This window comes from Leiobunum rupestre, chromosome 7 (assembly GCF_980474605.1).
Source record: "Leiobunum rupestre chromosome 7, qqLeiRupe1.1.hap1, whole genome shotgun sequence".
Taxonomy (NCBI): Eukaryota; Metazoa; Arthropoda; class Arachnida; order Opiliones; family Sclerosomatidae; genus Leiobunum; species Leiobunum rupestre.
The window spans coordinates 59,959,841-59,974,322 of record NC_143390.1 but is presented as its reverse complement, the minus strand read 5'-3'; positions in this window follow the sequence as shown (position 1 = coordinate 59,974,322).

Sequence of the window (14,482 nt, the reverse complement as noted above, 5' to 3'; positions counted from 1 at the left end):
GCCTTGGGTATTAGCCTAGATGGTTATTGACATCCCCCGTAACAGCAAAGTATATATAAAAGAAATGAATTCAGGAAATGGTTTATAATTAACAGTATGATCCTATATTAAGTTCATCACGCGTTCATGCTGCCAGTTAGGTTAACCTCTTATTCAAGTTTTCATATCTAATTCCAATAAATTTTCCAAAAGAGCGAATCTTCTTCTTAATTTCCATAAAATAAAGAAAACCCCTGTATTTTACATTTCTTTCTCAACATTGCGATTAATTAGGGTGTAAAAAATTAAAAATTATTATATTTAATAATTTTTAATACAGATACAAGCGATATCACTATAACTATAGCTATAGTGATATCGATTGTATTTGTGAAGTCACTACTGTAACTAGTTGACTTAACGTCACGTGACTGGATAAATGTAATAATAAACAGTTAAAAATCTGGTCGCATAACTAAGTTGCGATTAAGCCATAAATAGCAAAAGGCGACAGGAAAAGCTTTTACCGGAAAAAATTAAGAACAAGTACTTCCTGCGCGCTAACCTGGTACTATATCAAAGATTAACTAGCTTATTCTAATTCAACTTCGGGGTTGATTTAAATTCCAAATTTTTTAAAGTGAATGTCAACCTGATTTGCAAGGTAAACGTGTGTGATTCTTTTAATCGTGATTTAAAGTTTCAAATTGAGGGTCGAAATGTTTAAAGCGAACAGCTTTAGTTTCGATGACTTACAGTAGCGTTCTCCTAAATGTTCCAAACACCTAAACTCCCAGAGTTTTGGTCATGTAAGAGTAATGCGAGTAAGAGTCAAAGTTGATACCCTGTTGAAAATCAAAAGTTTCTTAAAAAAATTAGGCTTTCAGTATAAACTTCTCCTCACTCTCTTAAAATTAATTTAATTTTCTTTTTTTGGCGTATGCAATGTGTTTTCTAACATCTGTGATGTACGTAACTTAAAGCAACAACCGTTATAAGGTTATTCTTAGAAAAGGAAATATATTTTTTTATTATGAAATCGTCTAATTAGAGCTTCAGTTTCACAGATATGACGTTTTGTGCGTCGATTTGTTTAGATATAATACCATTCGTTGTTTTTTCGTTCATAATATTTATTGGACAATATATCATAATGTTTCTTACTTCAGGAGTTGCCAACTCAAAAATATAATGGCTTTCGTTCTTCTCCTCCATTTTAACGATAAAGAAATGGCAGACAACCTGAAAATTTTTAAATGATTTTACAATTTTATTCACAAAAAGAAATAAACACAATCAATTAATCTAAATAAGGAGTTACTTGAAATGAAAAAGCTTTTATGAAGAAATAAAGTGGCTGAAGAAATATAATTTGGAAACTATAGAGGTATGCACTTGGAATGACTAAGGAAGATTTTTACGGCCGTGATGAAGATCATAGAGGGCGTGTCTTAAAGCGGAAAAATCTCTCGCCTCGCTACCCGAATTCGACGAAAACTCGTCATTAAGCCTAGTCATGGTTATTATATTATTAGCTTACCTGATTATCTCTTTTATAAGCATATAAATACCTGAAATTAGGTATAACTACACTTCTTTCGCGAAGAACATAATTACTTCAATATATTAAGTACGATAACCAATTGAGGTTTTTAAATCCATTGTTTTATAAGCCTTTTTTTGCGCGGGAAAATTGCCTATTTGTTACCATGACGACGCATTCTTTTCGCGGGAAACCGAGCCAGTGAAATTGAAATGCCGTGGGTGAAAACTCGGAACTTTTCCTTCTGCGTTGAGTTTGCAAGTTCTCTCCTCACTGGTTAAAGAGGTTTTCCCAATTCCCATAAAAACTTGTAGAGGTTAACGGTAAAAGTTAGTGTAGGGAGCTGTTAGCTCGCGTGGCATGAAGGGCTTGCCACCGGCCACCTGTTTAAAGGCATTCTAAGTCGCTTGGGCCCAAGGTGGTACCTTGGGTATAAGCCTAGCTGATTATTATTATTATAAGTGAGCTAGAACTTTTATTTATACAAATTGCACTTGCATAAGGTAGTATGTTTCAACCGTTTAAATGAAATTGTTTATTCTATATTCTTAATTACTTTTACATTGATTACATATCGTACTAGTCGTAGAACCACTTTTACGTAAATATGTAAACAAAGTTCTAAACTAAACAAATTAAATATATATAACTTGTTCTCAATGCGCCTACTCGGGTGAATACAATAAGAAATTATGAAGATTGAGAAATATGGCTACAATAAATTATAGGGTTTAGAGGAAAAGCAGCAAAATGAGGGAAGTCTAGTGAACATGGGAAAAGAAAAGAAAATACTAGTGATCGAATTCTGGAGATTAGGGAAAAGCAGCAAAATGAGGGAAGTCTAGTGAACATGGGAAAAGAAAAGAAAATACTAGTGATCGAATTCTGGAGATTAGGGAAAAGCAGCAAAATGAGGGAAGTCTAGTGAACATGGGAAAAGAAAAGAAAATACTAGTGATCGAATTCTGGAGATTAGGGAAAAGCAGCAAAATGAGGGAAGTCTAGTGAACATGGGAAAAGAAAAGAAAATACTAGTGATCGAATTCTGGAGATTAGGGAAAAGCAGCAAAATGAGGGAAGTCTAGTGAACATGGGAAAAGAAAAGAAAATACTAGTGATCGAATTCTGGAGATTAGGGAAAAGCAGCTGAACATGGGAAAAGAAAAGAAAATACTAGTGATCGAATTCTGGAGATTAGGGAAAAGCAGCGGGGGGGGGACAATTTCTGGTAACTGAAAAATCTCCAAAAAAAACAGCCAGGGGGATGAGGGGAGAAAGCCTGGGGGAATTCGATGATCAAACTTATTTTCTCAATCATAAGACGATAACATCTTTCTCCGATTTTCTACGTTTTTTTGGCATTAGTCCACAGCTGGTATTATTAACTTTAAACGGTTGGAAAAATGTTTAAATTTCTAATTTCGAAGGAAAATTAAGAAACTGATATAATCATCTAAAAAACGGGACAAAATCTTACGCTTTAATTGCAGCATAAATAGTAATAATTTGCTAGGCTAATGCCCAAGGCGCCACCCTAGACCCAAATCAGCTAGACACTTTAAAAGCTTTTAAATTAAGTAACTAGGTAAAAATGAACCGTTAACTTGTCAGCTCATATATAAATTTCTGGAGTCGTATGAAACCGTATGATTTTAAATACGTTTTGGCAAAAGGAAAATTGTTTTTAGTATTTTAGAGTTAAAACATCTGTAAACAAGATCGAAAATGCATTTTCCTGTCTGCAAAAGTGTAGCGGCTTTAGCTTAGTTGAAATAAAGCAGAAACGTGGAAGATTTGAATTCGGAGACACACTTTCTCCAATGTCTTTCTCTGCTTAAGCATCGTTTTACGAAGAGAGCGAAAGGTTCAGTCAATCTTGGAAAATAATTTTATTCCTTATACGCCCTTATTATTAGTACATTTATCTTTACTAAATTTATAAGTCCGTTTAATGCATTTTTATTTTCAAATCGAAAAAGCGAAATATTTTGTACAAACCGTAATGTAATTTTTAATAAACCTATTTTATAAATACATACCAATATCAGTCCCAAATTAAGAGAAAAAAAACGGAACGTTTCTTTTTAGTTTAAAAGGCATTACAAATTTAAGGGATTTAAGATTTTCTGTGGTGATACTGTTACTACTCCCGGAGTTCTATAGGCTTTTTCACAATTTCTTTCAACGGTTTACTTCTTGTAGTCAAGAACTAGGCACGTTCGTTACTAACTACCGTGCTCTTTATCCAACTTTTAAATTTATCACTGATATGCTTAATACTACGATAATTTTGTTTGATAAGAAAGCCGAACCCCTCTCGTTCTTGTCTTCTACCATCTGGTCCTCATCCTCGACGCACTACCAATGCTATCCCCTATTTCTGACGAAGGCCTTTTCATTCATCATTAGATGATATTTCAAAGAAATTCTTTACTCGAATATATAAAAATACTGTTATGGCTTTCAAGACCCCAGCTTATCTAATTTTGATAGATCTGAAGACGGAATTGTTGCCAGTAGGGCTCTAAGTTTAAGCAAAGCGCCACAGAGGGAAAAATTGCAATTCTGCCTTGAAGGTCAGCAGATCTTGATTAAGATATTAAAAAACCCTTTAAAGTATCGGTTTGTGAGAATACTTTCAAGTTAAGATCCTCATAATGAAAAGAGGGGCTGAATCAAGATTTTAAATTTGCGTAGAACTGTTTAAGAAAAATATTGTTTAGGAAAAGGCTGCGTAAAAGACAGTTTTGTCAACTACGAGAAAAACCAAAGAATAAGCTGAAAAGTATTTTTCATACCTTTTCCGATGCCAATGACAGGTTGGACACTTTTTACGCAAATATTTCAGAAGGAGAAATATACAAAGCTGTTTTAGCTTGTAAAGCTGCTATTGATATTGTCACATGGAAACGTAATGAATGTGGAAATTTCATTTGGACTAACGCAAGTTGTACATACAGCGAGGAGTGCTTATAAAAGAGCTTTCGAAAATAAAATGAATAAATAGGATGATTAAGTTAAATAAATGAAATGAAATGAAATGAAATGTTTTATTAACGTGTTTAGCAACAGTACCGGGGTACCTACAAGGTTAAACACGGGGGAGGGAAGAAGGGGGAATACAATGTACATAAATATTAGTTACATATAAGGGAATTATGTAACGCTCATACCGAGACATAAGTAAGAACAATTTACATTTTTAAATGGTGTATTGGAGTTTAAAGATCTCGCTAAATTTACAAGAAAAAATGTCTAGGTTGCCGCAAACTTTGTTGCACGTGTCTTGCATTCTAAGTAGTGGAGTAATAATTCTTTTGGAAGAAAATGTCTGACATTGACGAGTGCGCGGATCAGGAACGTGGAAATTGATAGAGAAAGTCAGTTCTGGTATTTTGTAAATACGAATAGTTTTCCAGAGGAATATTAACTCGCGCTTATTGTTAAATAGACGAATTGTGTCCATATTAAGGTTATTTAAAAGGAATCGGTAATCATAAGGTTTTTTGAATAGAAAAAAGAATGAGCAAGCTCCACAAATTTTCTTTGTACACCTTCAACTTTGTCTAGTAAGTAGTCTGCACAACCCCCCCAGGACAGCATGTCATAGGTAAGCTTTGATCTAATTAGGCTTATATAAAGCATTTTAAAACAGCGGACGGAACGTAGTACCTTGGCGAGACGAAGGATCCCATACAAGGTACGCCGACAGCGCCCAACGACAGAGGAGACCTGTTCCCTGAACAGTAGCTTATCGTCAAGTAGGATGCCTAGGTCTTTTAGCACGGTAGTCCTCGGGATAGTGGTACCGTTTACTACATAGTTGTACATGATGGAGTTTGTTTTTCGCGTAAAAGATATAGCGAGGCTCTTTCCTTCGTTTAACAGCAGGTTGTTTCTTTGACACCATGACAATAAGCGCCGTAGGTCCGCGTGTAGGGCCAAGCAGTCGTCTGGTTTACATATGGATTTATAAATTTTATTATCATCGGCGAATTGTTTTAAGTTGGAGTTCTCAATTACTGATGGTAAGTCGTTTGCATAAATATTGTATAGGAGCGGCCCTAGGGAACTGCCTTGCGGGACACCACAGGTGGTGGCGTACGATATAGTCGTCACATGACCGTTGCATTTGAGCACGTTGTTTCGCCCTTCGAGGTAGTCCCCGACCCAATTCAAGGCCGACCCCTGCAGGCCATAGAGGCGTAGCTTCTGTAGCAGTAGAGGGTGAGAGACCCGGTCAAATGCCTTAGACAAGTCGAGGGAGATAACATCGACTTGCCCCTGGCTTAATACTTGCGGCATTACATCGTTTAGAAACGCGACGTGATTAGTTTCGACCGATCGAGATCGTAGGAAGCCATGCTGTGACTCGGAAACGCACGGCTTGAACCAATCATAAATTATGGAGTGCATCACCGAGTCGAAGATTTTGGCAAAACAGCAGAGCAATGATATGGGCCGGTAGTTTGTAACGTCCCCGGCAAATCCAGATTTGAAAATTGGGGACACGACTACCGTTTTCCAAAGTGAAGGAAACTTTCCGGTGGTTAGCGAGAGGTTGTAGATATGATTAAGGATGGGTACCAGTAGGTAACCACAGCCCTTAATAATAAACGATGGTATGGCATCAATGCCAGTGGAATTTGTGATCTTTAATTTTTTTATGGCTATACAGATGTCTGCTTCCTTGATTTTGATTACAGACAAACTGAAAGCTTTAAATGAAAAAAATCAAAAATATTAAATTAATGAGAGTGAACTTGAAAAACTAGATGCCAATGTGATATCCCTACCAATGAGTTCCTAAAGTCCTATTCGTATAAAATCAGAAGTTCTTAAGCTCTTATTGCGATAAACTTAGAAGTTCCTTTTTTATATTATATAAAAAGTTCCAATTATTTTATACATATATTTTTTTACTTATTATAAGCATTATTCATAATTTTTATTAAACTAAAACAAGGTTTAAATAGTTTTCCAAATGATGTAAAACACTGTTTCCATCGGTAGTATTAAGTTTGAAACCTATCTTTCAATCAAGACACAAGAGGCTGGTCTCTCCCTAAAAAATGTGATCGTCCCCTATACCAGATGGTGTCACATTAAGCAAATAAAGAAGTTCAACATACACTTACTCTTATCATTAACGCATTTTTATTTCATATAGACTTGCCGGATGCAATGTGACAAGCCTAATTAGGCGACCAGAGACCAATCACGATCGGTCCAATTTTGATCTGGCTTTTTCAAGGGATGTTAGTGAGACGTCTCTCAGCTGCTATTGATCTGCACTTTTCTGAAAAGGCGTTCCAAATGTTGGACGGCATTTGTGCAAACAATACTATGTACTAATAGTTAGTGAAATACGCAAAGAGACGCAGAACTGACATCAACATTAGTTCTACCAGCAAACCCATTCCAAACCAGATCCTTGAGAGGACTGCTAGAATGAAATATGATATGGTCTGATATATCTCCAATTCTTACAAAGACTGTTCTTCCACGATCTCCTGTGTGGGTTAGCGAATGAACTGTATAACGTTAGCGAGAGGGTTCAAGGAAGGCGACCCCCTAAGTCCAATATTATTAGATTGTTTTATGGAAAATTTTCTCCGCAGTATTCCTGATCATATAGGGTTCTCGGTGAAGCATTTGCGTTGCATCGTTATTTTCTTCGCTGATGACATCATTATTATCGGATCTTAGAGGTATGGAATGAAACTGCTCCTGAGCTCTCTTGAAGGGTTTCTGGAAAAACGAAATAAGGTGTAAATAAGGCAACCATAATAAAAATATTTCCGATTCGAATTTTCAGCTTAGTTTGTTCGGTTCCTTTTCCGATCTAATCACTTGAGGACTGAATGACTTTCTTGGGAAAATGTCAACCGATTTTTAAAAATATTTATGAAAATATCAAGAGGTTGTCGGAAAGCAATTTAAATATATCTTCTTTCCAAACCACTCTTCTATTGGACTCCTATCGTTTTCGTACTCTGTACGCCATATATTCGCATCGTTGTTACGAGAATCCGAAAAATAAGGTCCTAATTGTATATCAAGAATATATACAAAAGTCTTCGATAAAGGGAGTTTTTGCATTTTTCTTAAAATTTCTCGAAACGTGTAAGCGATAGAAAAATGAAACCAAAAGAAATTTTTAATATTTTTTTATTTCATTTCACGTGGAGTTTCTGCGGTAACGCCAGATGTCGTTTTTGACAACCTTTTTAAAAATGGAGTTACGCCCCTGAAACCGGCATTTGCCGATTCAGGGTGGTCGATTCATATTTAGAAAGTGTCACTGTCATCGCTCTACGACAACGGTTGAGGAGCTTTAGTCGGTTGCAATTTTGGTTATGATTTCGGAAAAACTAAAAGACGTAAAATGTCCCTTTTTGGCATTCCTTCCGAATATTGAGAGAGTTTCAACAACAATTAATATTGTATAGGAATTTCTTAGGCAAAATAGGCTTGACGAGAATGGAAACAATAAAAGTAAAAAAATTGGTGTAGAAAGCTATGAACACTTGTTGCCCCCATTTAACTCCCACAACCGATTCCGCTAAAGTTAGTTTTTACTACAATTAACATAATATCATAGGTATGACACTTTCCATTGTTAAAACTATAAGTTACTGTGTCTATCAACATAGTGTTAAAACGAGATTCACTCAAGGCAAGGTTGCTTCGACGAATGCCAAACGTGTTACTCTCCAGTCTCTTCGAGGTAGGGATGATATTGCGATTAAACCGGCTGATACGGGGGCTGCTATTGTAGTTTGGAAAAAGGATCTTTATGTTGCCGAGGCCTCCGTCAACTTTCCGACACCGACTTCTACGAAAAGCTTCTAGTTGATCCAACATCCGAGTATCTGAAATCAATGAAATGATCGAGACTACAGATCTTCCACCCACGGCGATATGCCTTATTGTTGACAACCACCGGACATCTATCTACTACCTAAAATCCAAGTGTCTTGGATAGTGAAATGCAGTCGCTTGTGACCTCTCTTCCGAGTTACATTAAAGACACAAGTGATGCTCTCCGCCGTTTCTCTTCTTTCTCCTTTACAGTTATTAAAAGGTGGTTAATTTCTATGGATATTGAATCTTTGTACACGGTGATTCCTCACGCTGATGGTCTTCGTGCCCTCCAACACCTTTTGAACAAACGGACCGACAAGTACCCTCCCACCGATGCCCTCGATCGTCTCGCTGAACTGGTGTTGACGCTGAACGCTTTCTCTTTTGACGGTTAGTTCTACAGACAGGTTAGAGGTGTTGCTATGGGTACTAAGATGGGAACAAGTTACGCGTATTTGATCTTTGGCTGGGCTGAGGCGCAATTCTTTTCGGGTTACGCTGGCCTATTCCGGATTTTCATGGTCGTTTCATCGATGACGTTGCCCAGTTCGCCTCTTGAAGTCGTCTTGACCTAGAAACCTTCCTCGCATCCTTGCCTGGAGTTCACGGTCCAAGTCTACGAGACAACTATGAACTTCTTGGATTTGTGTATTTCGGTTTCCGGTGGAGGCGTGTCAACCACGTTATATCGAAAGCCTACTGACACTCGTTTTAACCTTTTGCCGAAATCTTCAGATAATGCCTTCAATAACAAGCCCGATTCATTCGTCTCTAGTCCCTACCGAGATTAAAAGTACGGAAATTTGTGGCTGCTTGGCTGATCAATTGGCTGAATACTCGTTAGAATCAATCTGAAGTTAAGAAATTCTTTGAATGGAAGATAATTTTCCCAATAGGGCTGAGTTACGTTACTACACCTAACACCGCAGGCGTAAGTTATCAAACGCTCTAGCCTTCGCTTATTGTTGAAGAAATTACGATGAGGACTCTCGACCCGTACTACATCTATTTTGCAAGATTATCGGGAAACGTATTTTTAATAAAAAACCGGATAATACGTTTTTTTAAACATCGTATATATATATATATATATATATATATATATATATATATATATATATATATATATATATATATATAACCGCTTGCTAACTCATCTCTCGCTTTAATAACTTGTAAATATTTACTTGCTTTATGATGTTTTAATTAATTTAATATATAATTCACTAACAGGGAGAGTACCCGAGGTGTTTATTACCGATTTTGTTGAAAGTCGGCCGTAATGTAGACATGCAATTTCCCAAAAGGAGACGTTGCACTACCCATTCGATTTGCCATGGCAACCGAAAATGTTTTTGACCACTTAAAACAATTTATCCATTTAAAAAAGCATGGGATTTTATCGGTTTCACACAAAATTTTCAAGTTTTGAAATGGGTAATTTGCATCACTTTTAGGTAAATTTCATAAAGTTTGCGTACACTTGAAATTTTTAAGTGGTCAAAAACATTTTCGGTTGCCATGGCAAATCGAAATTTTATATCTCATATAGCTCTACATTATGCCCGACTTTGATCAAAATCAGCAATAAACACCTCGGGTGCTCTCCTTGTAAGTTTAAAACTCGTCTCTTGACTTGTCGACCTACTTCGTCTTCCGAGCTATGCTGGAGTGTTGGGTCTCTTGAAAACTCCAACAGGTTCTGTCGCTGTAATTTCTTATGCTTCAAGTACTGTTTCCAGCCTGCAAGATGGTCATGAAGTCGTGAAGTTAACTGGTCCTGAGAACTGGAGAAGCTAGAAGCGCCAGATCGTGGATGTTCTTACTATACGTCAAGTCTACGCTATCCTTACTGGTCGAATTGTTGAGCCACACGTACCTGGGTCAACAGCATCGTCCGCAGAGATGACCAAATAAGACGAAGACTTAACGAAGTACGACCATATAAACTATAGAGAGGAACGGAAAGTGTAGCCCCGACAAGGCATTAAAATAATCTTTACGTCTCAAAGCCATGCGCTAGGCCCATTAACTTCCGGTTGCGTTCCGGCTTTCTATTGGCTAATCGAGAAAGGAAAATAATTCATCTCATTGGCTAATTAAAATTCTTATTTCTTAATTAGTGAGCCGGGAATCAGGATTTTGTAGATGAGAGCATAAAATCTTTTATTTGTAAGTAATGGTTTTTGTTAACTTCTGAATATGTGCCTCAAGAATAAGAAATATCCAATACAATGGGAAAAATATGTTTATATGGGACTTGTACTTGCAAAACGGTGAAAGGAGCAAGTTCGGTTTTTTTTGTAAAATTTCCCAATGCAAAAACTGAGAGAGAGAAATGTCAACGGTGGGTTACAGCATGTGGAAGGAAAAACTTTACAATTTCGGATATAAAACCGTGGAGCTACATTTGCTCAAGACACTTCAAAGGATTTTGTGGCCCGACAACAGAACTTCCAGATCAGATACCATTGAGTTACTTTTTAACTCCGGAGGACTTGGTGTCTGATTCGCAGATGCTAAATACTAAGAATTCTGATGGAAGGAGGGGTCGAGAGTTGAACTTACAAAAGGTATCACAATTAGTCCCTAAAAATGATTTATTTAAAACTGTTAATACTAGGTCCTTATAGGTTGCACCCGAAGAACTGGAGAATGACGTAAATTTTAAAGAGCTCGTCCCCCTCAAGGCTACGCCATGGAAGTTTTTGAACATTATGTTATATTTAATAAGCATCAGAATGACCCTATGATTATGAAATGTACTTTTACGAAACATTGTTTATCTCAAGTTCTTGCATCATTGGATATTATGGGGAATAAATTTCCATTTGAGAAGATTATTTCTAATACTGATATGAAATCGAACATTGACCTCATAAATTTCCTCCAGAAAGCTTATGCGCTGTAAATCGTGATTTAAACTTAGTACAAACGTATAAATTGAGACATCAAAATTGCATCACCAAAAAGAGCTATTATTGTGAGAAACGTCAATCAGTACATAGTATTTAATGTCATACGATCATAAAATCAACCAAATCAAAAACAAGATGCCGAGAATGTTCTTTATACAGAAAAACCTTTTTGAAAATAAAACCCGTGTCACAACTGAACACGAATATAGTCAGTTGCAGGCTAAGAAAGACCAAATATATAGTACAGTCGGCGCAAGGATATCTCAGACCATTTCCGGCCAGTCGACCGCGCGAAATTTGAATTTGACCACTTTTCGATCAATTTAAAATTTCGTGATTTTCATTGTCTTTTCGCGCCATCTAGGAACCGAAATTGGAATCTATTTTTTAATTTCATGTTGTCATGAGTTCGATAATGAGAGCTCCGAATATTTTAAATGGCCCAAATGGTTACTATAAAAAGCACGATAAAGGTTTATTGTTAACAAATAAAGAGAAAACATAATTTTAAACATTTAAAGCTCATTAAGAAAACGTTAGCATCATGAAAGCGAAGTAACTATTTTAAAAGAAACTGCCAATTTAACTGCTAAGACTTAGAAATAAATTTACAAAATTAAATAATTATACATACTATTTTAAATTTAAGAATGATAGAAATGCCTTATCTTTTTAATTTGCTCGCCACCACAATTATGAAATTTAAAAATAAAGATTCCAATTTTCGTTTCTAGATGGCGCTAAAAGACGACGAAAAGAGCAAAATTCCAATTTGACCGTAAAATGGCCAAATTCAAATTTCGCGCGGTGGAATGACCGGAAACGATATGAGCTATATTTGCGCCGATTTTACTATATATTTTGTCTTTCTTAACCTGCAACTGACTTTAGTAATTCCGTAATTTTACGTGTTTAAAAGCATTAGCAAAAACTGAACCAAAAAAAACAGGCTCTTTTGAAAGAGTTGGAAGAAAAGCTCAAAAATGAACCACCAAACTCTTTTATGGCAACGTTTCTCTAACAGCAACTCAAAGCAATGGCTACGACTAAGGTTTTATCAAATGGTGCTGCTACATCAAGAACAAATCAAAATCAACTTGCGGTGCTTTAAAAAAATCCCAAGCTGTGCTTTTACCTACTCTTTATAATCACAATCACACTGTAAGCAATGAATCTTGTTTCAATAATGAAGAAATTAAACAAATGGCCAATGAAATTTACCTCGAAGAGCGTCCCGAACACGAGAGATACTTCTTTGTTTCTTTGGATGAACTAGACATTAAACCAGATGTAGTGTGTCACAAAGATACAGGGCGATTGACAGGGTTTAAGGACATCATCAAAGAACAACATGAACTAGTCGATAAAGAGAGAGAGAGAGGCAAGAGCCGACTCCAAAACAGTTGCCGAAATAGTAGTAGGTAGTGTTAAAATTAGCTTATAAACTTTAAGCTGATTTATTAGACAAAAATGTAGTTAAAATGATTTGACGAATAATAAAAGTACCCTTTACTTGTTACAATAGCTAACTTAAATATATAATAGAAGTAAAAATCCATATTGGTTTTTTAAATTTTACTATTTGAAGATTAAATTTACAAAAAATGTTTCTTTATTTCATTGTTTCTGCGTTGCTTTCGTCCACCATTACGGTCCTTGCAATGCTTAACCCAATCTCGAATGACTTGTTCAATTTCATGGTCCGTCGCCCGCAGACACTTATGATTGCGTCGAACTGCGTCTATGGAAATATAAAATAAATTTATAATAATAATCTCCTTCTTATAACCCGCATCGCATTAAAACCTCTGCAAGTTTTTATGTGATGGATAAATATATTTATATATATTGATAATTACATTTATGCTTATACATTAGTTATTATAACTTTGATGCAGAAGTAAATGAGCTGCAGTTATCAAACCGAGATATCTCATATGTGCCTTTTCTATATTGTTTCTCCCTTAAATCGACGTTTCCAAGTTTCGCGCGTTCATAGCTCCACTATCGCCATCTAGCGACTATTAGGTAATTGCGTGTAACTCGATTTTAGATACCCACAATTCTTTAGTGCAATTGTTGCTGAGAACTGAAGTGGGATTCTGATGGATTTTTACCTCCCCACGTTAAGGAAAATACCTTTTAAAATTTTAGCCCTCTGCAATAACTTCGGTTCATTTACTTCTGGTGCTAGTATGATATATACCTTTAAGCGCCTTAATGATTTTCAGATTTTTTAGAGCCACCTTTCCATTTGTTCCAATCCAATTTATTTTAAATGAAAGGGGATGTGATATTGATTCATTTAAAATTATCCTTACTGTTGTTCTTGCGTTCGTTCCACCCCAAGATGCAAGCTTACTGACCTAGTTTTTTAATTTTAAGTTAGGGTTAAACTTCAAACAATTAAGTAATATTTAGAATACTTACTATTTTTTTGGCAATTTCGGGATCACTCTTTCTTTCTTCTAAATCTGTTATGTCTTTGTCAGTCTTCAATGGTAATGTCAAAATTTCCATATCATCCGATTCAATAGGTCTGTCAGCAAAATTCGAGTATATTTTTGTAGTTAGTGCAGTTAAATGCAGAACCTGCTGTTTCAAATGGCTCAGTTGATATAGCACTTGTTTTTTAAATCCTAAATATTTTATTATTATTAATGAGGTTTTAATTTACTATAACTTAATTTTAATGTTTTACTCATATCAATGGTTTCCGATTTAGAGTCACTTATTTTCTCTCGTCTTTCTTTCGTTGAACCTTATTTATAGAAAATACTCAAATAAATATTTATTTAATTTTTAAAATCAATTGTGAATTTACCTATTTTGGTAATATCCCCACTACTGCTCATATTTTTTAGACCTATGAAAAAAGAAAATATTAAAATAGGTATTTTCAAACCTTATTAATCCTAAACAATTTATTAAAAACACACATATGCAGGTTTAAAAATACTATTACCATTTTTTCTATTCTTTTTTGGAGATGGGTCAACCTCGCTTTGAGATCCAGACACTTGAAACGATCGGTATGATGATCTGAACAAACGTTTTCCGACTACATTTTCTAAAACAAAATATGCTAGTTATTTAAAAAAAACTTATAATTTTATATATACCAGTTGTTAACCCTTTCCCAAATTTAAAAAAAAAATCATTAACTATATTATTA